Consider the following 26,752-nt stretch of genomic DNA (forward strand, 5'->3'; position numbering starts at 1 on the left):
CACAATTAATGATTAGTTCCTAGAGAGAGAAATTAATTTTTTTAAACAGATTCATAGAATAGTAGAACTAGACAAGACTTTGGAGATTTAATCCACCTTTTAATTTTATAAACTTTATAAGACTCAGAATGGCAAAGCCAAAATTGGAGCTCAGGTATACTAATTTCCATTTAAAAATTTTTTTCTACAGTGCTTAGCAAAGACTTGTACTTAGAAAGCTCTTATTAAACATTTATTAACATTGGCTTGTAATAAAATAATAATAGCTTAAAGTGACATATTTGGTGAAATGAAGAAGATTATATGTTTGTCAGTATAAACTAATTTATTTATTTATTTATTTATTTATTTTGAGGCTGGGGTTAAATGACTTGCCCAGGGTCACACAGCTAGGAAGTGTTAAGTGTCTGAGACCACATTCGAACTCTGGTCCTCATGAATTCAAGGCTGGTGCTCTAACCACTGCGCCACCTAGCTGCCTCCAATATAAACTAATTTATCAGATGCTAGAGTTCATTTACTGAATTAATTCTGCAAAAGTGTTTAATAGGTTGAGACTAAAGTCGCTATAAAGAACTAACGAGTCCATTTAAAGTGCTGCAAAACCTGGTAGAGGAGGAAAAAGAATTCTTGAAGATATTTCTTTTTTTACTTTGGAATTAATTTTGTCAAGATAACTAGTACTTACTGGTCAATTGCAAAGGATACTTCTTTCTTATATAAGTCTAAATGACAAATCACATGAAAAGTTAGAAGTTTGCTTAAGAGAGAATTTTGTTAAAATTGGGGTGGGAGTACATTTTCTTTAGTTTCATGTTCTTAAGGGACATTTCTATTGAGCTGCAGTAGGCTGGTAATTGCCCTTCTCTACTCTAAGGATATTTCTGTCTTGATAACTGTTGTGAGTCATAAGAATCAAAGCACCCACTCTCCTGGACGCTGCTTGAGACACATTGACAAATTATTACATTTTAGCTTTCCTATTTCTAGATTCCATGCAGACTACTCATCCTTCTGTTTGCATTTACCATTCACAAATTACAATTTTCAAAATTATAGTTATTTTACATTAATTACATTGGATCAGTATCTTCTTGATGGGATGTGGGATATAGCCTAATCCTTGATAAGTATGGAGAGACAAACTGCTCTTAAACATTTACATATATTCTTAGAATAGATTGCTTCTACAACCAGTTTATCTTATCCATTTTCCATGTGTATTTTAATCAGCTTGAATTTCACAAGGTGATATTTCTGATCTCATTCCTAAAATCTACTTTTTTGGGGGGAACATGTAGCCCCCCAATATACTGACTATTCAATGATATATCCTGATTTTTTTAGCTGGATTCTATTTTTATCTTTTTTTTTTTTTTTTTTCAAATTTCATGTTAGAAGTTCTCTAACTTTTTCCAGCTGTAACCCAATTATGATCATTTGTTTAATTTTGCAACATCTTTCCTGGTTCTAAAATGTTATATAGCATATATTTATTTTATAAATTAAACTAAATTATTTTTTAGAGCTTTTTGGAGAACACAATCTCTTATAATTAGAACATAAATTATAGAATTCTAATCTCAGATGAATTCGGATTAAAAATTGGTAGTCATATTTTTATAGTTATATTCTTTAAGAATTTTCCTTCCTCCAGAATACCTCCCCTACCTTCCAAACCTATCACACAAAATTCTTAAATGCTCAGTCTAGTAGAAGTAAGCTCACTAAACATTGTGTCATCTTTAGATGACTTATAATAAATCATTTAATAATCCTATTGAAAACTCAAGAGTAAATTTTGCTAGTATTAGGATATTTTGAATGGTAAATATCAAATAAATACAAGGTAAGTATTAGATTAACATATAACATATTTGTTAGATTGTATTAAATAATAACTATAATCACCAGCATCTTCAAATATAAAAATTGGATATTATTATGAATACATGCATAGGGCTTTTTATGTTCTAGATACAAGTTTGTTGATTGAAAAAAAATGAATGTATATTTTAAAATGCTATGCTGAGAAAATGGAAATCATTTGACAGTAATGGGTCCCTAGAACAAACATATTAATAACTTCATTTCCAGTACAGTCAGTTGCACTGAGGATCACAGAGAGCCAGAGTTGAAAGTCCATCTATTACAATTACCCAAACAGGAATCTTTTCTACACTTTCATTGAGAAATGGTCATCTAGCTTGAGGGCCTAAAGAGATTAAAAACAACCACAACAACCTACTTATACAACTCTTAACTGCCACAAAACTCATTCTACTTTTGGATAGTTCTAATTATTAGGAATTTTTTTTTTTTTGTAATGAGTCTTAAGACCTGCTTCTTTGAACCTTCTATTTGTTGTTTCTAGTTTTCACTAAGAAAAAAAGTCCAATCCTTCCACAAGATAGCTTCCTTTAAATACTGAAGACAGATGTCATGTCCTCAAGTATTTTCTTCACCAAATTAAACATCTCAAGTTTTCTCAAGTAATCTCCATATATAATGATTTTTAGATCATTCTACCTTCCTGGTTGTCTTTAAAATGCAACACAATTTGGAAGGGCCTAATCTATTTTTCCAAGATCTGAACACACTAATTCTAAACATGGTCTGAGCAGGATAGCACATGAAAGGACTATGATCCTCCTTGTTCTATTTACTATGTTTTTATTAGTGCAGATCAAGATTTTATTAGCTTTTTTAGTTATCATGTTACTCTGTTAGGTCATGTGAAATTTGGGGTTCTATGACTTAACCAGCCTTGAATTCGCTGAAAAGTATCATCTAGTGCTCACCTCTAGTTATTGTACATAGAAATGACATGAGAGACTGTACAATAACTTGCTAAAATTCCATAGACGTTCCCCAAGCTTTCAACCTTATAACTATGTTTCAAAGAGCAATTACATTAGTCTGGTTTGACTAGTTTTTGACAAAGTTCTATTAGCTCTTATAGATCATCATTTCTTAGAAAGTTTGGAGAATCTATCTTCTCCTCTTTGAAAATTTGGATATTTGCTTATTTCCAGTCCAATATTGCAGCAATTTCCTTGTTTGTTACAGTTTTTTAAATGACCACTTCTGAAAATTCTGCTGGTCTCTTGGTATGATACACTGTTCCTAAGGTTTTCATCATTTTTATCTTGTCAACCACTTCCTTCTTAGGTAGAATCATGCCTAAAATAGGAATTCTTCCTATTAGCTTCTCTACCTATTAAAAATCAATTGAGCTTATTTTGTAATTAAATGTTTTATTAAAAACTTGACACAACACAAATACAACTAATAAGCTGATTTAAAACTGTTTACATGTAAATTAATTTCAACACATAAAATATAATAATTTTTTCAGTAATTTCCTCTACATTTTTATTGGATTTTCTTTGTTCATTTTCATTCACCTTTCCTCTATCTGGTTGAATATAGTTTGTATTCTAAACAGTCTTCTAGTTCTTTTTAAAAATTTTACATTATTTCATAAAGCTTTCTAGATTTCTTTGTATTCCTCATACTTTTTAGTTTTGTTATACTATTCCATTACATTAATGTGTTACTATTTAACAAGTCCCATATTGTGGTTAGGTTGCATCCAATTTTTGCAAGTTACTATGAAAATTTATGAACAGTTATCTTTTGGATAACACTTTTCAGAATTTTTTTAAATATCACAAATGGAATTATTGGATCAATGAGCATACTTATTTTTAATACATTTGTATACTTTCAGATTACTTTTCAAAAAGAATCTATAAGTTTACAATTATAGTTACAATATCATTAAATGTCTTGACATCTATAAGAAAAGACATGCAGAATGATTTCAGAAAAACTGAAAAGCCTTACATGAACTGATGGAAGGTGAAATGAACAGAACTAGGAGAACATAACAACATCAATATTACACAATAAAGAACTGGGAATGACTTGGCATTTCTCAGCAATAAAATGATCCAGGACAATCTCAGAGGACTCATGATAAAACATATTATTTGCCACCAGAGAAAGAACTAGCATCTGAATACAAACTGGAATGTACTGTTTTCCACCTTTCTTTTCTTTTTAAAAAATACTATTTGAGTCTTCTTGTACAAAATGAATAAATGTTTAACATGATTATACATGTATAATCTATATCAAATTGCTTACCATTTCAGGGAGGAAAGAGGGAAGAGATAGATGGAGGGATAGAATATGGAACTCAAAACATAAAAATAAAAAGTTTAAAATTGTTTTAACACGTAATGGGGTGGGAAATATTATTTTAAAAATGTCTTGGCACCTTCGTTTTTGGTTGTCAGAACTCCAGCTGATGCTCAAGTAGGTGGCATCTTTTTTCTCAGTTCAAATTACTAACTTTAATTGTAAATATTGCTCTCATAATTGCTAATTTACAAGGAGGAACATGAAAAGGACACATGTATATTATACAGATGAAAAGATATATGCAATTATGAACTTAAATTGAAATAAATTCTCATTGATGACTAGAGACAAGAAATAGAGTTAAGGCATATTCTATGGAAAAATGCATGATTTTAAAAAAGAGATGAATCAGTTATTTAGCAAGAATGAGGGATGGATGGTTAGACAATATGAATGTCTTATTTGTATTCACAAAATATAAGGAGACCTAGAGGAAAGTCTCCAGGAAAGTTTGGCAAGATTTGTGCCAGATAAGAAGCCTTGGATGTGTTGCAATTTACACCAGTGGAGAAAACACCCACCTTGATGACATTATGGATCCATTGGACTATAAGTCAACTTAAAACAATTTTATACATATAGTCATGCAAATATAGAATAAACATAGCTGTAACAAACCAACCTACCAAAGTAGAATTCTTTTTACATAATTTCAAATCTTTTTCTAATTATTATGCATTCTCCTTTTTCCCTTTTGCATTATTTCATATTTTAATACCAATATTCTATTAGTCAAATTATATGTCCAATAATTGTAGAAAATTTCAACCTGAAAAGAATCAAAATTTCAGGTGAAACAAAAGGAAATTAAGAGAATGGGAAATATAAGAAGGCTATAGAATATTCATGGATGGACAAATATATACTGGAGTATTATTTATTATATTGATTTCTTTTTGATAATATATTTTTTTCTTTTAAATTTAAATACAAAAGAAGAAAAGAAAAAAAATTGCCATTTGCACAGCAAAACACAAGAGGAGTCAAGATATTAAACAATAAATTTCCATTTCAAAAAAGATCTTGATTTTTTACATAAATTCTATTCCTGATTCTTATTTTTGTGTTTTATGTATTTTATGTTTTTATAACATTTCCTGAAAGCAACATATCGAATTCAAAATGATCTTTAAAATTTTTAATCTCTGTTGTGTTTTGTTATACTGCAAAGTCTTAAATTGTCACATTACTTACTAATTTATACCTGAAATCCAGCATTGAACATGTTATCAATGATTTATTTGAGAAATATTATAATAGACATTATCAAAGACATGCATGACCAGAAAAGGAGACAGGCCAATTCTAAATCATAAGTAAAAGATAACAGATACTAAGTCTGAGTGTTACACTGCTAGCCATGAAATATTAAAAAAAAAAAAAAAAAAAAAGAGAAAAAGAAGTACATTGGGCAGATCTTCTTTAGAGAGCTTACAGAATGGAATGAACAAGAATTAAAAATGATTAAGGGCATAGAACAGTTAGAACTTCCACTGGTTGAAGATGTATACACACACATGAAATATCAGATCCATGAAAGTGTTGGCATATTAATTTGTATACACATTTCCATGTGTTGACATAGTATACATACTTGGCATATTAATAGTTATTCAGTTCCTCCCCCACGTCAACTCCAAAAACTTCATCTCTGTCCCATTATATCAGTCACATATACACAGCTACACCCTGGATCATCATCACTCAGAACTACTCAAACTTCTTCCCCCTCAAAACCTGCTCCTCCCTCTGAATTTCCTATTTATGACACCACCTGTGCACTTCCAGCAGCTGTGTGCTGGCACTGGCTATTGAGTGCCAGCTGGCATGGAAAAGCAGTCCTGGGGCAGCAGGAACAATTATTGTCCCTTGACACTGTGAACTTGATTATATCTTCAACTTGATTCTTCTAGCTTTCCTTTGTGTACTTGATCCTACTTGACCTGCTATGTGGCCTTAATGGTTCTTGAATACCCTTTTGGCAAACTTGTTATGTATTACGAGTTGATTTCTGGACCTAAAAAAGCAATATTAGCATCTCCCCAGATAACTATGCTTGAGATCTCTGTACTCTATCTTTGATTTTTTTTTCCCCATCCCCTCACTCTCCTTCCCCTATATAAAATCAGCCCAAATATTCTAGTTTCAACTTCTGCAATATCTTCTCCATTGTTAGCCTTAACATTCACTTGGCTCCTTCTCTTGAAAAAGGCCTTATTCGTTCTCTAGCATACTTCTGCAGCTACCTTCAAGATGGTCTTCTTGTCTCCATTGCTCAAAGTAAAACCCAGGATTTAATATTTTCTGAAAAGCAATCTGGCTTTTTGTATTATTACATTGTATTACAATGTATTATTACATTACTATTCCTAGTTGGAGTTAAGAAGAAATTGCCACCAGCAGTTTATGTGTACCTGTTTCATCAATATTGGATTTTGCAATATTTTATTTTTTATTCGTGTAACAGGAATATAACTTAAACCTGTTTTAATTTGAATTCCCTTAATTGCCAGTGAAGCTATGTAATTAAAAAATGATCTTATAAGATATGCCTTTCTTTTTCAGAAACCTTTTCTAATAAACTATCTTAATTTTCTTTTTGTTGTTGTGGTTCGCTCGTATTCCCTGAAAACCGTACTGCATACATTTATATGTATGGTTAATTTATTTATAAGTATGGTTAATACTTAATATTACTTTTATTTTATAATAGGCATTATTATTCAATGGCAATATCATCTAAAATGGATCAATTTTCTTCAGATCCGAAGCTTTGTGCGTGGAGATGTCTTTAAAAATAACAAAAAGAAAAAACCAAAACCAAATCTGCTTCAGTTTCTTTACCTATAAAATGAGGGCTAGAACTACAGACTTGTAAGACCTCCAGTTCTATATCTATGATCCTGATTGCTGTTTGAAAAAGATGCTGCTGATAGGTGCAGTGCCAGGGAGATTTTTTTCCTCCAGAATGTATAAAGTGGGCTGCTTCGTGCATCACGCTCAGAACACAAAATATAGACAGAAGTCTGGAAAGGATCTGCTAGGGGGCAGGGGCATTGGGAGGAAGAGAGAATGAATGTGAAAGAGAGCCCAAATCCGACGGAAGTGCGAGCCGCTCCTGCTGAAGGGAGTGCAAAGTAAAGGATGCAAACGAAGTGAGGCACTGTCCAGGGAAGTAACCAAGTTGAGTCTTAGCTGCGGATCGAAAGGTAACCCTCCCAAAAGTATAGGTACACCTTTCTCAGGTGCGACGTAAGCGGCGCGATAAATAGCGCTCCTTCCTCCCACACCTTCCCCACCCAGTGTGGCTGGTGGTTGTTGTTTAAAGGACAACGATTATTATTTTTACGGGCCATGCCGTGCTGCATCGTCTTCTACGACTCATCCCGCTCCGACCCTGGGATTTATTTTCCTACGCGAGAAATCCCCGCCCCGTCAACTACTCGGAGCTCGGTGGGAAACAACAGCGACGACTAGGGGAGTTTATTTTCGGTGTGGGAACTGGAGGGAGGAGAGGCAATGCAACCTGTCAGGGATGGGTTGGCGGGGAAAGCCTCCACTTCGGGCTGCCAAGCAACCGCGTCCAGGCAACGGGCTCCCGGAAACCGCTAGGCTCCGGCGCGCAGTGGGTCTGGGGCGGGTCTCGAGATGCCTAGGAGCGAACCCGCTGAGGGGGGCGGGGGGGCTGAGGGGGGGTGCACGCGGTGGATCTGAGGCTGCTAGCTCGAGCCGATTGGCCGGCGCTTCCCGCTGTAGGGAAGGGAGGGGTGCGGTGGAGAGGGAGGGGGGTGTCGGCGGCGCGGGGCGCGTGCTCTGCTCCTGGTTCGCTTTGGTTCGGCCGCTCCGCCGCCGCCGCCGCCACCCAGCAGGGAGGCTGGAGGAAATGGGTAGCCGCATCCCGCCCGCCCCCAGTGCCGGTGAGTGCTGCTCCCGCCGGGACCCACCCCGGGAGGCGGGAGGGAAGGAAGGAAGGGAGGCTGCTGCAGAGACGGAGACGGCTTCGTAGTTTCCCCCTCCCTCCCAGATGGGGGGGGGGAGCCTGGGGGTGAGGGGTCGAGACTGCTGGAGCGCGACCTTGGGGCCACAGCCTGGCAAGACCAGGGGCGGAGGGCTGCTGCCAAGAAGAGTGCGTGATGTACAGAGGGGCTGGAGTTGGACCCCAAGACAACTGACATAGCCTTGGACTGGCAGTGTGCATGCTGACAGAGCCCGTATAGGGTTGCTTTGAGTTATGTTAGAGCGGGCGTTGTGCGGAGCCCTGGAATCCGGTTTGGCCCTTAACACTCATTTCCCTGGGTGGCTTCGGGCTGTTCATTTCACTTAAGGAATGGGACAGGGATTTAGATCCGGAATATACCTTTGCCTCCAATCCCACAATTTCTGGTGGGTTTCAGCGTCCTCACCTGCAGAATGAGGCTGGTTCAGACCTCAGTTTCCTCGCCTGCAAAATGAGGGAGCTCGGACTAGGTCTCTCCAAAGTCCCGGCTCTCAGTTTTCAGTTTCCTTCCAGTGTAAAAATAACTACCACTTACATCACAGGGTTGTTTTGAGGACCCAAAAGCACTTTGAAAACATTAAAGTGATGAATAACTCAATCCTTATTATTCCAGCTCTACCAAACATCCTATTCTTTGTCGTTCTTAATGTGATGGGAGTTGAGAAAGAGCTCATTATCTGAAGAGAAATAAAAGAGTGGAGAGAGAAGAGTTAACATTATTGGAAAAAAAAAAGATTGGAGACAAAAAGGGTTAATCATTTAATACTCGTTTTTATGGAATGGATTGGAAGTACAGAGAAATGCCAGTAGTTGTGAGATCAAAGATCGTTGTGAGAGCCCTCATTTTGATATTGTCCATTTTTTTGTGAGCTTTCTAGTTGTCTAAATCATCGGCAGAACTGGGAACCTCTTGAGTTCTGGTTTTCTGCGTGTAAGACCTGAAAGTAACTTTGTTATTTTTCACAGGTAAAATCAAAACCCAATAGTAGATGAGTCTGGGAATGATGTGAGTCATTTCTTCAATATGCATGAGAATATATTTTTTTTTTTTGCACTCTGCTTAGTCTGTGTATGGTAATGTTAATGATTGAACATGAATAAACTAAAACTGCTAAGTTTGACAAAGGTAGATTCAGTTTTAAACTTAAAGAAATAGGTACACAGATACAATTTAATTTTTTAAAATTCAAGTTTTAGATTTAAAATCCATATTTAACTATCTGCGAAAAGAAGTATATTTTGTTATTAGAGCCATGCCGGGGCTTTAGCAAATCAGCTGCTGCCTGGGCAGTGACCAGAAGTCAAGAGAAGAAGGTATGGGAGGGTAAATGAGAAGGCTGGGAGAGAGGGAGAAAAAAAAGAGAGGGAGAGGGGAAGAGAGAGGAAAGGAGGGAGAGAGGAAGAAAAAAAGGAGAAAGAGAGAGAGAAAGAGGAACATAGGAATTAGACTCTGCAAACAAATACTATAAAAACCTTACAGAGCTCATATGCACATAATTAACTCCTCATCTTACCTAAGCAAAACAGGTAGTTCTACCCTTCCTCATTTATTCACAAAATTCTTAGGCTTATTTTTTATGACTTCTGTCTTAAGGCAGTATTGTGTAATGGAAAGAGCATTAGAAGAATTTTAGTTGTGTGACTTTGCTGAATTTCTGTTACCTGTTTGTAAATTGGGAAGAATACTTTTTTTTTTTTTAATCTACCTCACATCTTTGTGTGTGTAGATTTAAGGGTTCTGAAAGTATGAATTAATATCTTATCTTACCATTTTACCAAGGATGTTCATTTTAGCTCAGATACATTTTTATAAATGTGTGACCTAGGTGCTAGCATATGGGGAGAAGCATTCAGTATGATTACCATGATCTGGAAATATACTCAGAGCAAACATTAAAAAAAAATCTAAAAGTGTGTCATTTTGGAAACAAAATACTTGTCAATTTAACTATTGCAAAGAGGGTCTATGTTGTGTAATTAATAAGGGGCTGTACCTTGGAGATTGAGAGACAAAAATTCAAGTCCTGTCTAACTCTGACTTGGGACAACTCATTCTCAGTTGTTGTTTGGGTGTGTCATGACTTCAGGTACCACTATGTACATGGACTTTTTCTTGGCAAAGGTACTGGAGTGTTTTGTCATTTCCAGTGGATCAAGGCAAACAAAGTTGTCACTTATCTAGGGTCACATAGCTAGTAAGTATCTAAAGGTGAATTTTATCTCATGTCTTCTTGACTCCAAGCCCAGTACTTAATCCACTGAGCCACTGAGCTGCCCCAAAACAATTTTCTGAGAATATGAGTTGTATCTCTGACTAAATAGAGGGCATATCCCCAGAAAGACAAATTCCCTTCTAGTCTTTGCCTTAACTTTCTTTCCTCTTCCTAAAAGCTTCTTTTTAAGTCTAGAGTACTTAGATGTCTAAATCTAGACATCTGGAGGACTAGAAAAGATGGTATCAATTTCTATGCTACTCTATCACCTAACTTTATGACTTAAATTTTTTCTTCGCTACCCTGTCTTTTGCCATTATTCTTACTTAGTGTCTATGTTAATTACCCATCTAGCATCTGACTTCAAAGTTCTTCAACTCCTATAGTTTCCATCACTATTGAGCTTCAATTAGTTTGGCTACACCTTGGAGATTCATCTTGATACTCAGAACTACTCTCCCTTTAACCTCCCCTGTCTTCTTTTTGACCAAAATCTGGTTGACCCTTCAAGTCCTATTTCTTCATGGAACTGAAATTGCTTTTAACTTTCTTTTTGAACTCTTTTCCTTTGACTATTTTTCCATCTATTATTATTATTCCAATCTATTAGTCCTCAACTGTCCTCTATAAGGAAGAGTTGCTGTTTTGATGTAGTCCTGTCTAGCATCCTAGAATACTTTGCTTCTTTGATCTTCTGCCAGTATTTCCATGCCAAAAGCCAGTCCCGGATTATCTCTATTTGATCTTTCAACTCTCAAACATAAATTACTGTGCATTACTTTATAGATAAAAAAATTACTGATTGGATCCCCTACAGATTCATGCTATTGTCCAATTTCAACTGCTGTTATTCTTTTATTTATCTCTTATTAACTTGTAACAGGGATTGTTCCATACATTTTTATACTCATTTTTCCCTCCAATCTGCCTCCCACCTTTCTCACACTTATAAACTTGCCTCCTACTTTACTGAGATGAAGAATATCTTGTTGAGCTCCTCCCAAAAACTCAAATGTATCTGTAATCTAATTAACTCAAGAGTTCCATCCAACATGCATTATTAAAACCCAGTCAAGTCTTCCATAAAGTGTGATGTAGGGATTTCACCTAATGTGCTAGAGATCTTCCTTATTTCTCCCTATAGCATATGGCTTTAGCCATCTATTGTCAAATGATTCTTTCTCTTTTTATCATACAATTTTTTGATGATATCCTTAGCCAATAGTCAATAAATATTTGTTAAATACCTATCCTGTGATAGGTATTTTGCTAAGCTGAAAATACAGATAAGAAAAAAGACAGTTCTAAGGAACTTATAACTTAATGGGGGAAGACAATACACAAAAGAAAACTGAAAAGGGCGAGAGATGCAGTTGGGACAACATTTTCATGGAATGAAAACCAAGCAGAGCAGCTGGTAGGAAATGAATTGCTGACTGGAAATTCTGAGCCCTCTAAAGAGAGGCTTTGGGAGGAATTTATTGTTCATTTTGGGAGAAAAAGTAGACTAAGAGTATGGAGAAAGTGTTGAGTTGAGTCAGTCTGCATGTAGGTAGCATTTTAGGTGATAAGTTTATCATGAGGAAAGCTGATGTTCCTAGATTTGAAACTAAGCTGAGGAGCTAGTGGAAAATGAACATCCTTTACTCCAATTCTTTAGAATTCCTTGTTGATTATGGGCTTATGCCTACCACATCATCACTGTTATGTGATACTTATTTTCAGTTTTTGACAGATATTCCAGGTTTCATTGCATACATCAATACTGGCAAAAGATTTGAATTGAAGATTATATATAGACCTTTACTGTTATGAGGAGTTTGGGGGTCAGTAAAAGTGCTTTGCAATTTACTCAAAACAATCTAGTGTACCTTCCTCTTCTTTTTCAACTCTGTGTCCAGCTTATTTTCCATTTGTACAGTGTGCTCTATATGTGTGTATTTTTAAACAAGAGGGTCTGCTCAGATACATGTTGAAATCTGGGCAAGAGGTATTACCTAACCATTTAATCAACTCCTTTGAGCTCTTCATCATTTCAGAATTTCTCTTTATCACTGTCACTCAACTTTTCTTACTTACTCAATATAGAGAAATAGGTTTTCCTTTATCTTTTTAAAGGCTAAGTTCTCTGTAAATGTTCTTAATAACAATCTATTCTGCAATTTTGGGAACATTGTTGTCAGTTATTTCCTTTTTCTCTGCTGCCTCTATACATTCCATTGATTCTTTCCTCACTGTCTGGAAAATATGTTCATCTCCCTTATTTTGAGAAGGAGAAACAATACCTTTCTACCCATGGAATGATTTATTCTGTGCTGAACAAAATGTTTATCCTTAGGTGCCTTAGTAATTGGGTTTTGTTAGTTAGTTAGCTAAAATTAATGAATTACTTGGTGACCACTCCTCTAGATTGGACAGTTGATGACACTCTGAATTTAGCTAGGCTGATCTCTGATTGAAAACATAAAACTCCTTATTGTGCTGTAGCTAGTGCCTTCTCAGATTAGTAAACTAAAGGCTACCTGAGATCAAGGATTGCCTTACTTTTTTATTTGGGTCTATTGCAAGGTAGAGCAGTGCCTGGCTTATAGTAAAGTACTTAATAAGTAAACACTTGTTTACTGATGGACTTGCCAGAGCTCCAATTCGAAAACATTTTTGAGAAACTGTTTATACACCAGGATGGGGCCTTAGAGTAGTAGTAATAAAACTTTAGCTTAGGAAGGTTGAACCAAAGTATTGATAAGCCATTTCAACACAATTGTGTTCTTACTATGAAGCACTGAGTTTAGAATAATTAAAAAAAACTTATTTTTATTTTAGTAATATGAATAATGTTTTCCTTTTCCTTTTTTTTTTTTAAAACATGTTCTCTTTAGATATAATAGCTAGTGAAAAAATTCCCCCAAAACAAAAACCCAGACTGCCTGACAACAGAGTTAAAAACCACTGTAGGAATTTTTAAAAATAGCTGGGTGTGACAAGAACAATTTAATTTTAGTTAACACATTTACCTTAAAGCCTATTACTGATCTCTTTGTGTCTTTCCTTTTCCTCCTCCCTCTGCCTGACTCTCACCTTTCCCTGGTCTTTTTTGTCCTTCCTCTTTTCTCTTTCTTAATTTCCTTTTTTTCTCTTTCTCTATCTCACTTTCTTCCATTTTCTCCCAAATCGGCATGTGCAGTAAATAAAGTTTTATTTCTATTTCATTTTTTTTTTATCTAAAATGAATTGAATTTGTTTTTCTCTCTGATCTTTTTCCTCCACACCCCTAGACTAAAATAAGTTGTTTGTATGTGGCCAGCAGTCCTTCTCTTTCCTTTACTGTCTTCCTTCCCCCCAATCAGAGGGTTCTTGATTAAAAAAAAAAAAAGTTTATTTATTTGTGATCTAAATTGTTTAAACGAACATTTCTTGTGTCTTTGAGTATATAAAAATAAAGCAAATATAAATAAAATGTTACAAAAAAGAATGTTCATTCTTTATTTAATAGAAATTGTTATATAATGTCATATAATCAGATCTTGGTAAAAAAAAATGCCTAGATAGAAATTTTCAGTGTTTCTCAGAATGTTTTTTGAGCTTGTTATATAGTGGTCAGCTCTGTTTTTTCAAGGAATACTTTGGTGGGAGATTATTTTCTGAATAAGGTAGTTAGAGAAGTTATGGGAGAGCCTGCTCTGTTGCTTAGTGTAGCTTCTAAAAAAATATGTTTATGTGGGAGAGAATGTGTGGGGGGTTGATTTCACATTATGGGATTCTTAAAATTGTTTAACGGGGAAGATGTTATTCAGACACTCCTAGTTCCTTAAGCTTGTTTGTTGTTGATTTCAGTTTTTTTTTTCTCTTTAAATTATTAATTATGATCCTTCTCCTGCTCTCTCCCAAGTGGTTATAAAATTAATTTACCAAACCCAAGTGATTACTTCAGATAAAGACATTCACTGTCATAAAATTTGAGGCTTTTTGGTGTTGGAAGGAATCAGAGATCATATCATCCAACTCTCTTATTCTAAAGATGATTAAACTAATAGATGAATTTTTCTGTGAGATAGTTTAACGTAAAGACAAAAGTCATAAAAAATGTACCTTGTTGCACAGGGTACATTTTTATGACTTGTCTTTATGTACTCTGTGCTACAATAAACAAAAGCATAGTTCTCTATTGAAAAAGATTGAGGTTGTACAAAAATGCTTGCTCCTCAATGTCTTAGGATGTACACATTAGTTTTTGAAAAATGTTCTTCTATTTTTGCTGTTGTATTTGGCAGATTCCTTAACATTTGGGAATTTTTTTTTCCAAACGTTAGAAAGAAAACCTGCCAAATATAGTTGCTGCATTTTTATTTTTTTTAAAAGCAATCCACTCTAAAAAGTAATATTCAGACTTTTCTACCGAAGGGCCAGCTGGAATAGTCTGCCAAACTTACAGGTAGAATGGCAATGTCTATTGGCAAAGGAAATCTCACTCAAAGAAAATGAAGGAAACATTTGAAACTATAGATTTAAACACTCAAAAATCACATCAACAGATATTTATTGTGTATTTATAAGCAGCACAATTAAGCATAATTGAATATTCAAGACATATAAGACATTTCTGCATCATGGATCAGCTTATCATCTATTTGGGAGGTAAAATAAAAGATTTTTATTAAAATTTTTTATTAAAAAAACCTTTTTCATAAATATAAGATAAAATCAAATGCAGTTAATTAAAAAAAAGTTGAGGCAGGGGTTTTGGTGAATTGTAAGCTCAGTATGGGACAACAGTGAAAGCTGACAGCACCACCCCCACTAAAAAATAGCTAATGTACTTGCATTTATAATAGTATGGTCAGATTACATTTAGAATGCTATGTTCCATTCAAGATGTTCTGTATTAGAAAGAATGTTGGTCACTTGGAATACATTCAGAAGAAGGTATTCAGGATGAGAAACCTTGAAATTTTACCATATGAAATCAGTTGGAGGTGTTTAGAGTAGAGAAATCTTAGAGCAAGATCATTGTCTTCAGATGATTGGAGTGTGGTTAGAAGAGAGTTTAAACTTATTTTTCTTGCCTCAGTAGGCAAAACTAAGACTATTTGTTAGAAACTACAGAGAAGCAAACATTTCAACTTAATAATTTTTTTTCTTACTATAGAGATGTCCAAAAATTCAATGGGTTATCTTATAAATTAATGGACTCTCTGTCACAGAGGGTCTTCAAAAGGCGATAAAGATTCTCCACATGGGGTGGTCACAGAGAGGACTCATGTTTCAGATAAGGAGTTTGTGTGTCCCATGATTTTTGGCTTTGTCATGGGGAAAAGAGGGAAAACTTCAGGAAGCATTGCCAGTGGCATATCTGTTACTGCACCAGTTTTAGAAAAGCAAGCATTTTCCTTTAACTTTAGTCTTTTCTGTAGCCAGTGATGCCTTGTTTATACAGAAGCATTATTGTCCATCCTATTTTACTCTGTGCCAAAAAATTCCAGCAGCTCCTAGGAGACCTCTTTGCCGGAAACTTGCCCCAATACATACATGATATAGTGGAAAACAGGCATAGATAGGGTAATCAGACTTGGCACAACTGCAGTAATCTGTCATAAAGAGTCTCTTTTACAATCAACTAACTGTACAGCTAGTAGAAGAAGATCTGGGCCTGGACCTGGCCTCTCCCTGTTCTGTGCTGCCTATAAGTTTCTTAGAGGTGGTGAGAAGTTTATTGGCAGTTTATTGCCTTCTTGTTCTCCCAGCCCATCTGCCATGCCTTCTTACAAGATCATGAAGTGACTTGCTCCAGATCCAGGTGGTAAATGCCAGAATTTAGGCTTCAACCTAAGTTCTTCCACTCCAGATCATTCTTCATGTGATTACTTTGCATGCTATACACCAGACACTGTGCTGAAAACAAAACAAAACAAAAAAACCAGTCTGTACTTTTAGGGAGATTTACTTTTTTGGGGAAATATATGCTCATATAAATAGATAACAAAATAAACACAAGATAATTATGGGAGGTGGAGGTAATAGTAATTCAGTGAGGGAAGGACCAGGATAGGCTTCGAGGTGGTCGTAGCTCACTTTGAAATCACTTAGATTTGAGGGAAACTAGAGATGGGATTTTCATCAGAGGCGATGAGGAGGAGAGAATACAACACAGAAAGGGAGAGGGGATAGCCTTTGCTGAGACAGGGACTCAGGGAATAGAATATTGTGTGAGTCTGAGGAACAGCAAGTAGGCTAATTTGGCTAGATGATAGAATATATGAAAGGGAACAACATGTACTAAATCTAGAAAGATAGATTGGAGTCAGATGGCAAAGAACTTTAAATACCAGACAAAGAATTGGTATGCAATCCTTCAAGTGACAGATCCACTTTAGCTTCTTGAGCAAGGGTGACATGATCAGACTCATTGTTTAGGAATATCCCTGTTAGCTGTGTGACATATGAACTGGAGAAGAGAAGAGTTCAAAGTTAGAAAATTTTGACAATAGATCTTGAAAAACTTAGAAAAATAGGAGATTGTTTTAATAGGCCAGATAAAAAGGGTGATGAAGGCCAGTAAAAAGTGAAGGATGAATCTTAGGTTGCAAACCTATGTGACTAGAAGAATGAAAGTCCCTTGATAGAAATAAGGAAATTCAGAAGAAAGGATTTGAAAAAAGATGAGTTCTGTTTCGCCTATGTATAGTTTGAGATGGTTATGGGATGATAAATTGAAAATATCCAATAATGATATGGGACTGAATCTCAGCAAAGAGAGTAGAGCTGGATAAATAGATCTAGAAATATTCATAGAGATGATGATTGAATCTATAGGAGCTGATTAAATCCCTAAGAGTAGTGAGAGTAGTGCTCAGGACAGAACCTTGGGAACATACCAATAGTTAAAGGGTTGGGACATGATTTTTAATTCAGGAAAGAAGACCCAAATCAGCTGAGTAGATAAGAGGGGAGAACCAAGGGGGAGAAGTGTCATAAAAGCCCAAAGCAGAGTATATCCATGAAGAGAGAATACTATTAAATGATCAAGAGAAATGAGAATTGAGAAAGAGCCCTTAGATTTGGAATTCAAAAATCATTGGTATCTTGAGAGAAGGCAGTTTCAGTGAGTGATAAACCAGTTTGTAAAGGGTTATGGAGTGAAATTAGAGGAAGTAGAGACAAAGTGTGTAGATAATTGTGAAAGGGAGGAGAGAGACAACAATGACTTGAATGGATTGTAGGGTCAAATGAAGTTTTTTTTTTTTTAAAGGATAGGGGAGACCTGGGCATCTTAGTAGGTAGTAGGGAATAAGTAGAGGGAGAGAATGGAAATTAGTGAGGAAGTAGGGGTGATTGTGGAAGCAATATGCTGGAGGCAGTGGGAGATGGGATCATGGCTAAAGGGATGAGTTTTGCTTTTCTTGGAGATTAGAATAAAGGAGGACAGAAATTTTTTAAAAAGAATTTTGAGATTTAGGCTAGTAAGAGAAGTAGGAACTCAAGGAAAATGACATATTTTCTCAGTAAATTATGAATTAAGGACTTTTGTTGTGAAGGTAGGGGTGATTTGAGATGCTTGAGCAAGTAGGAGAATTAGGGAAGAGTAAAAAGTTAAATTTAAAAAATATTTTGAACTTTTATTTTTTCAGTGAACAAGCATTTGTTTTTATCTACATCCTCCCTGACAAATCCTTCTTTCCACCCCAACTGAAAAAAGAATAAAAACAAAACTTTTATAACAATATGCTTAGTAAAACAAAACAGTCTTAGGCTAGCCTTAATGTACAATTATATTCTATTGCATTCATATACCATAATTTGTTTAGCTATTCTCTAATTAATTTATACTGCCTCCTCTTTCATAACTTTGCTATTATAAAAAACTGCTCCCATTTTTTTTGGGGGGCATTTATATATAGATCCTTTCCCTCTTTGATTCATCTCTTAGGAATGTGAATAGAGGTTTGGCTAGGGCAAATTTTTTGTGTGACTTGAGGGTATAGTACCAAATTGCTTTCTAGAATGCTTGTATCAATTCATAACTATTAATAGTACATTAATGGACCTGTTTTTGTGACATACCTTTGATATTTGTTGTTTTCTTGTTCCTTTTTTATCATCTTTGCCAATCACCTAAGTATGAGGCTTAAATCTGGCAGTTTCTTTCATTATTAATGATTTAGAGTTAACACAACCCCAACATAACTGGAAGTAGCTTGGATTTTTTCTTTTGAAATGCCTGTTCATATTCTTTGACCCCTTATTACTTGAGGAATGGCTGTTGTCCTTACAAATTTGTATCAGTTACTTCATTTTAAGAATGGGAAGAAGTAAGCTTTCATAGCAAAACAAGCCATGGACTTTTAGGTTATTGCCCTCTGAAGATTGTAATCGCCGTATTTTATATTATCATTTATATTATTATTTACAACTATGCCTAAATGGTTAACATTGAACCACAAAATAGAGTTAACTAGAATCTTATTCACTGAGCTTCCTGGGTAACTATATTATCCCAAGTTGTGATGTTTGTGTGCTTGGGCTATGTATGTATGAAGGGGTATCCTTCAAAATTAAGTGACTTGCCCAGGATCACACAGCTAGTAAGCATGAGTTATGCTTTTAATCCAGTATTCCTCATTTTTAGCTATATGTATGGGTTGGAAAAGATAAACTTTATTTATTTTTAAATATCCAAATTATTTTTAAATTTAGAATAAATTTGACTAAAAGAGTAAGACTTTTTTTATGCCTTACAGAAAAACAAGAGCTATTTTAAAACCACTTTAACTCAAATTCTGTTAAAATTTTGTTTGAGTTTTTAATATTATCATCATTTCTTAATTTAGAAGAGCCATACTTAAAATTATGTTAGCTGGATTATGACCTATATATTTTCATTAAAGGGAGGGATAGGAACAAGCATTTATTAAGCACCTATAATGTGATAAATTCTGTATTATTAAGTATTAAGGACCATGCCTAAGTGTGAAGGGGCGGGTCAATTCTCTGAAAGCCCCCCACATTTGTGAATCATAACACACTTGAAGGAATTGCAACTCAGCCTTTACTGACTCAGCTGTTGCTTGTGGATTGTGAATGAAATAAATTTTGGGCAAGAAGGAAGAGGAAAGTCAGAGAATGCAACTGCCTCTCAGTCTCTTTGTATCATTATCATCCTCTCACATGAAGGGATCTATTCTGCTGGACAGAAGTTGATCCCCACTAGCCACTAGTAGGTTGCTCCCATAACAATTAAGTACTTTAGAAATAGCTCATTTAATTTTTTTATACTAGTTTGCTGACAATGCCTTATATTTATGATTCTATTATGATTAGCCTATTTTTAAAAAAAGTAAAACTTGGAAATCAAGAATAGAACCATTATCTAGCAGAGAATGTTTGCAAGAAAGTGTTTCTAGTAGCCATTAATGCTTTGTATCATTCTGAGGGAATATTTTATTGCCATCATAGGGAGCAGACCAACTGCTGAATTGCTCATATTATATGAAGGTGGGCTTCCTATTGAATCTCTTGAACAGAAATTGGCTGTTGGGTCTTGCCTTATATACTTATATTTAGCCCCCTATTCTAGGAGAATTTCATTACAATTCCAATTGTAATTGGAATTACATTCCAACAAAAGTTTAAAGATTCTTTTTTCCCCCTTGAGGCAGTTTGGGTTAAGTGACTTGCCCAGGGTCACACAGCTAAATGTTAAATTTCTGAGATCAAATTTGAACAGGTCCTCCTGACTTCTAGGGTGGTGCTCTATCCATTGTGCCACCTAGCTGCCTCTGTTTAAAGATCCTTAATTGTAAGGAAGTCAATATAAACTGTCCCTGCCATGGCCCACCAATTTTTTCATTAACAAGGCTAATTGACCAATTATCTACCTTATCCTTGCTGTTACCAATTACAGCACATCTTCACTTCGATCCTTATGAACCTGTTGATCCTAATCTATATAATGCCATTAGACCAGAGAGTCTTGGAGGAGAAAGGAAGGCTGGGGACCTTGCACAGCCCTCCTTCACTTAATTCTGACTCATTTGCATGTCATGGTATAGCCTCTCTGATGTCATGGACCTCTTTGAGAGCAAAGGACATAAATCATCTTTGTGAGTAGAGCTGCCTCACTGGGGACCCAAATGAACTGATCAGCTGAGCAACACAGTTCTTTTCTCTCTCTTTCCCCTCTTTTCTCCCCAACAGAGCAAACAATCTAATATAAGTTAAATATGTACAATCCTTTTAATTGTATTTCCATATGTCATGTTATGCAAGAAAAATCAGACCAAAAGGATGAAAAACAACAAAAAAGATGAAAATACTATGCTTTGATTCACATTCATTCTCTTTTTTTTTTTTTTTTTTTTTTTTTTTTTTTTTGAGGCCGGGGTTAAGTGACTTGCCCAGAGTCACACAGCTAGGAAGTGTTAAGTGTCTGAGACCAGATTTGAACTCCTCCTGAATTCGAGGCTGGTACTCTATCCACTGCACCACCTAGCTGCCCCCACATTCATTCTCTATAGTCCTTTATCTGGATGTGATTAGCAATTTCCATCTGACATCTATTGAAATTGCCTGAAAACACTGCATTGTTGAGAAGAGTCAAGTCCATCACATATTGACTTCTGACATTCTGGCATCTTTCTGACATTGATTTGCCAACAATAGGTCCCAGGCTAAGCTCTTACTGGCTGTTGTTTGGGTCTGGGTTGACTCAGAATGTACAATGTAAATAGCAATTTTTTTTGTTTTGTTTTTTTGTTTGTTTTAGCCCCCTAAGGGTCTTTCCTTCTCAAATTAGATTTTTTTTTTTTTGGACTGGGTAAAAGAGGCTCTTCTTTGTCTCAGTTTTTACTTGGCCTTAATTATTGAATGGGCATTGGCTTGGTCAAACTGAGACTCATTAAAGACCTTAGCTTAAAAAGACTGAGTCTTCTGCTGCATCCAGGGTCATCTCTGGATCTCTATCTTGCTACTAAATCCAGAAGGCTGGATTTTGGGCAAAATTCTGGGCAGCTTAGTCAAGCAGAGGAATTCCCACCCTCTAGTATGGAGCCATAATCTTGCTGAAGCCTATGGTATCCTGTCTTAGATTCAGTTCCCTTATTATTCCTTATTTACAAAAAATTAAAAATATATGCTTTACTTATTTATTATTCAACTGTAGCTGATTCAGTGATTTACTTTTAAATATCTTATACTTTTGTCACTGTTTATTCTTTGTTCTAGTAGAAAGATTAACATTAGAGTTCTATAAGCACTTCTCTATATATGTATTTAGTTTAAATTTTGTTGTTGCTGTTGTTGTTTTGGCAGAGGCAATTGCAGTTAAATGATTTGCCCAGGGTCACACAACTAGGAAGTATTAAATGTCTTGAGTTCTGATTTGAACTCAAGTCCTCCTTACTTCAGGGCTAATGCTCTATATAGCACCATCTAGCTACCCCAAAACTTTTTTTTTTTTTTTTAAGGACACAATTTCTTTTTTTGTCATATCAAACATCCCAATAACCTTTCCATAAAAAAGCTAAGTAAGCCATCTAATATTAGTATTTGTCCTTAACAGTAGTGGGATTTTTTGAAGTTAATGGAAAGGAAAGTAGATAGTGTATTTTAACATTAATCACCTGGAACCAATATTGGATAGCTTGAATTTTATTGTCTTTTAGTTTTATCTTAATGTATGTGATCAGGTCAGTTAGGTGGTATAGTTGAGTACCAGCCCTGAAGTCAGGAGGATCTGAGTTCAAATTTGGTCTCAGACACTTAATACTTCCTAGCTGGATAATCCAGGGCCAGTCATTTAATCCCAATTGCCTCAGAAAAACAAAAACAAAAACAAAACTTAATTTACATGATCACAGTCCTTGTATATGGCATTCTTTTGGTACTGCCTTATTTACTTTGCATCAGTTCATATAGATTTTCCCATGTTTCTTTCATTCTTTATATTTTTATTTCTTATGACCAGAAATGTCTCTATGTTCATGTAGACTAGGGATAGGAACTGAACCTGTAATTTCAGTTGTTAATAGGCAATTCCCACATGCGGATATAATTCTATCAATGTAGGTCGATTCCTTCTCAGCAACTAATAGTCTTAGAGAGCTTTCTAGTGACTTTGCAGGGTCACAGATACTATAGGTATCAGAGAAGGACTTAAATTGAGGTCTTTCTGACTTTTAAGTCTATATGCTTTATATTACTATATATTTTTTGTTATGCCTCAATGCCTCCTTCTATATTTATATATAGAACCATAATTAGGGCAGGGCAGCCTGTGCTTTATTGCATTGTACCAACTTGCTCATAGAGAGAGCTTTCTCACTGCAGAGATCCAGAGTCTCTTGGTATTTCACTAACCTGGTGTACTTGAGGACTGACAGAAGACCCAGGAAAAGAGAATGGAATTTCAATTTATTGGAGGACTGTTGATTAGAGTAGGAAGTCAAGTTGTCCTGTCTTATGTCGTGACAGTTCCAGTAGTCAGATTATCCTCTGCCCCCTACTCCCTTTTTATTCTCAACACTTCTTTGTCTGCCCCCTCAACTATTTTTGCCCCAGTGGAAAATTCTAGTTATTCTATTTCATAACAGTTGGCTCAACTATTTCTCATCATTGAGCATATACTTTGTTTCCAACTTTTAGATAAAATAAATAATATTGCTATGAATATTTTAGTACATATGAACCTTTCTATCTTTGATGTTTCCAATAATAGTAGTTTCATTGATTCCAAATGGTAAGAACAGTTTATTAACTTTTAAGTAACTTCCAGTTTCTCTTTTTACTAAATAATACACATAGCTACAAACCATTAGCCTAATTATCTATTATCTTGGCTCAAGAATCATTAATGTTTCCTATTGCCTCTAAGATGAATAACAATTTCTCACTTGTCATTTAATGGCCTTCACAATCTGGTACCATCATACATTTCTAGATATATTTCACATTTTCACTCATTGCACATTTTATTTAAATCAATTGGCCTTCTTGTTCCCTAAACTCAGCATTGGTTTTCTATTGCTGCCCCATTCCTTTGCATAGACTGTCTTGTACAGGCTGTCCTATATCCCTAGGATTTACTTTTTTTTTCTTTAGGTTACTTAGAATGTCTAGTTTTCTTCATTGCTTGCCTTAAGTACTTTTTGTGGTAATACTTTTCTGATCTCCACCCCCAATTGCATTGCTCTTTCATTCCTAAGATTATTTTGCATTTGTATATGTCTATAAGTGTTTTCTATGTATCCCTTTTTTTCTTGGGATGATCGGATCAATTTACAGCTCCACCAACAGTATAGGAATGTGTGTCTTTTCCAACAATGAATGACAGTGAATGAACAATTTCATGTTAAATTGTTCACACTGTTATTTTTCTTTTGGTTTGTTTTCATGTTCTATAAGTACCATAACTTATTATAATTAATTTTTATTATAGCTTTTTATATATAAAACATATGCATGGGTAATTTTTCAACATTGACCCTTGCAAAACCTGTTTCAACTTTTTCCCTCCTTCCCTCTACCTCCTCCCCTAGATGGCAGGTAGTATCATACATGTTAAATATGTTAAAGTATATGTTAAATATATATACAGTTATCTGGTTGTACAAGAAAGATCGGATTTTGAAAGAAGATAAAAATAACCTGAGAAGAAAAAAACAAAAATGCAAGCAAACAATAACAGAAAGAGTGGAAATGCTATGTTGTGGTCCATACTCATTTCTCAGTGTTTTTTCCTCTGGATGTTGCTGGTTCTGTTTGTTACAGATCAATTGGAACTGATTTGGATCCAAAGCCATATCCATCAGAATTGATTATCATATAATATTGTTGTTGAAGTATATAATGATCTCCTGGTTCTGCTCATTTCACTTAGCATCAGTTCATGTAAGTCTCTTTAAGCCTCTCTGTAGTCATCCTGCTGGTCATTTCTTATAGAACAATAATGTTCCATAACATTCATATACCACAGTTTATTCAGCCATTCTCCAATTGGTGGGCATCTCTTCAATTTCCAGTTTCTGGACACCACAAAGAGGGCTGCCACAAACATTTTTGCACATATGGGGCCTTTCCCTTCTTTAATATCTCTTTGGGATATAAGCCTAGTAGTAACTCTGATGGATCAAAGGGTATGCACAGTTTGACAACTTTTTGAGCATAGTTCCAAATTGCTCTCCAGAACGGTTGGATAGGTTTACAATTCCACCAACTATGCATCAGTGTCCCAGTTTTCCCACATCCCCTCCAACATTTGTCATTATCTTTTCCTGTCATCTTAACCAATCTGGCAGATATGTAGTATTTCAGGGTTGTCTTAATTTGCATTTCTCTGATCAACAATGATTTGGAACACCTTTTCATATGACTAGAATAGTTTCAATTTCTTCATCCAAAAATTAGTACCATAAATTATTAATGGTAACTTACTGGAGAAATCTTTAGGCCTAAAAGCATTTTAAAAAATTCTTACATATCAGTTATATGCATAAGGAAAATGTTGAAGTCTCTCTAAGATGTGGTGGAGAATGATGTCAAAACCATGGTTTTCATAAAATATTTTAAAAATTTATAAGCTAACTATGCCCAAAGGGCTATAAAACTGTGCATACTCTTTGATCAACTATTATACTACTAGGTATGTTTCTCAAAGAGATTCTTTTTTTTTTTTTTTTTCTTCTTTTTTTTTTCTTTTTTTTTTATTATATATATATATATATTTTATAATATTATCCCTTGTATTCATTTTTCCAAATTACCCCCCCTCCCTCTATTCCCTCCCCCCGACGACAGGCAATACCATACATTTTACATGTGTTACAATATAGTCTAGGTACAATACATGTGTGCGAATATCATTTTCTTGTTGCACAATAAACATTAGAATCCGAAGGTACATGCAACCTGGGCAGACAGATATTAGTGCTAACAATTTTCATTCCCCTCCCAGTGTTTCTTCTCTGGGTGCAGCTACCCCTGTCCATCATTGATCAACTGGAAGTGAGTTGGATCTTCTTTATGTTGAAGATTTCCACTTCCATCAGAATACATCCCCATACAGTATTGTTGTTGAAGTGTACAGTGATCTTCTGGTTCTGCTCATTTCACTCAGCATCAGTTGATTTAAGTCTCTCCAGGCCTCTCTATATTCCTCCTGCTGGTCATTTCTTACCGAGCAATAATATTCCATAACCTTCATATACCACAATTTACCCAACCATTCTCCAACTGATGGACATCCATTCATCTTCCAGTTTCTAGCTACAACAAAAAGGGCTGCCACAAACATTTTGGCACATATATGTCTCTTTCCGCTCTTTAGTATTTCTTTGGGATATAATCCCAGTAGTAGCGCTGCTGGGTCAAAGGGTATGCACAGTTTGATAACTTTTTGGGCATAATTCCAGATTGCTCTCCAGAATGGCTGGATTCTTTCACAACTCCACCAGCAATGTATTAGTGTCCCAATTTCCCCACGTCCCCTCCAACATTTGTCATTATTTGTTCCTGTCATCTTAGCCAATCTGACAGGTGTGTAGTGGTATCTCAGAGTGGTCTTAATTTGCATTTCTCTGATCAGTAGTGATTTGGAACACTCTTTCATGTGAGTGGATATAGTTTCAATTTCTTCCTCTGAGAATTGTCTGTTCATATCCTTTGACCATTTATCAATTGGAGAATGGTTCAAAGAGATTCTTTTAAAAAAAGGAAAAATACCTGTGTAAACAAAACTATGTACAATAGCTTTTTTGTGATAGTAAAAATTGGAAATTGAGGGGATACCCATCAATTGGGGAATGGCCAAATAACTTATGGTATATGATTATGATGGAATAATGATGAGCAGGTTGCTTTCAGAAAAACCTGGAAAGATTTACATAAACTGATGCAAAGTGAAATGAGCAGAACCAGGAGAACATTGTATACATTAGCAGCAATATTATATGATAATCAATTGTGAATCACTTAGCTATTCTCAAGCTTATGTAATCCAAGACAATTCAGAAAGATTTATGACAAAAAATGCTATCTATTTGCAGAGAATGAACCCAGGGAATCTGAATGAAATGGAAGCATATTTCTTTCTTTCTCTCTTTTTTTTTTTTTTTTTTTTTTTTTTTTTGCGCTGAGGCAATTGGGATTAAGTGCCTTGCCCAGAGTCACACAGCTAGGAAGTGTTAAGTGTTTGAGGTCACATTTGAACTCAGATTCACCTGACTTCAGGGCTGGTGCTGCCCTGGAAGCATATTTTAAAAAATTATTCTTTATTTTTGTGTTTTCTTTGACAACATTATTAAAAGGGAAGTGTTTTATGTGACTGAACATGTGTAACCTTTAT

General features: G+C 35.3%; 1 protein-coding gene across 1 annotated transcript in view; it reads left to right on the forward strand.

The window, feature by feature from the left end:
• Positions 1-7,994: 7,994 nt before the first annotated feature.
• Positions 7,995-26,752, forward strand: part of FAM81A (family with sequence similarity 81 member A) — a 100,026-nt gene continuing 81,268 nt past the window's right edge. The window contains exon 1 of the mRNA XM_074294654.1: positions 7,995-8,126. The gene's annotated coding sequence lies outside the window, so the exon portion shown is untranslated. The remainder of the gene's footprint in view (positions 8,127-26,752) is intronic.

The sequence above is a fragment of the Sminthopsis crassicaudata genome, chromosome 2 (assembly GCF_048593235.1).
Source record: "Sminthopsis crassicaudata isolate SCR6 chromosome 2, ASM4859323v1, whole genome shotgun sequence".
NCBI lineage: Eukaryota > Metazoa > Chordata > Mammalia > Dasyuromorphia > Dasyuridae > Sminthopsis > Sminthopsis crassicaudata.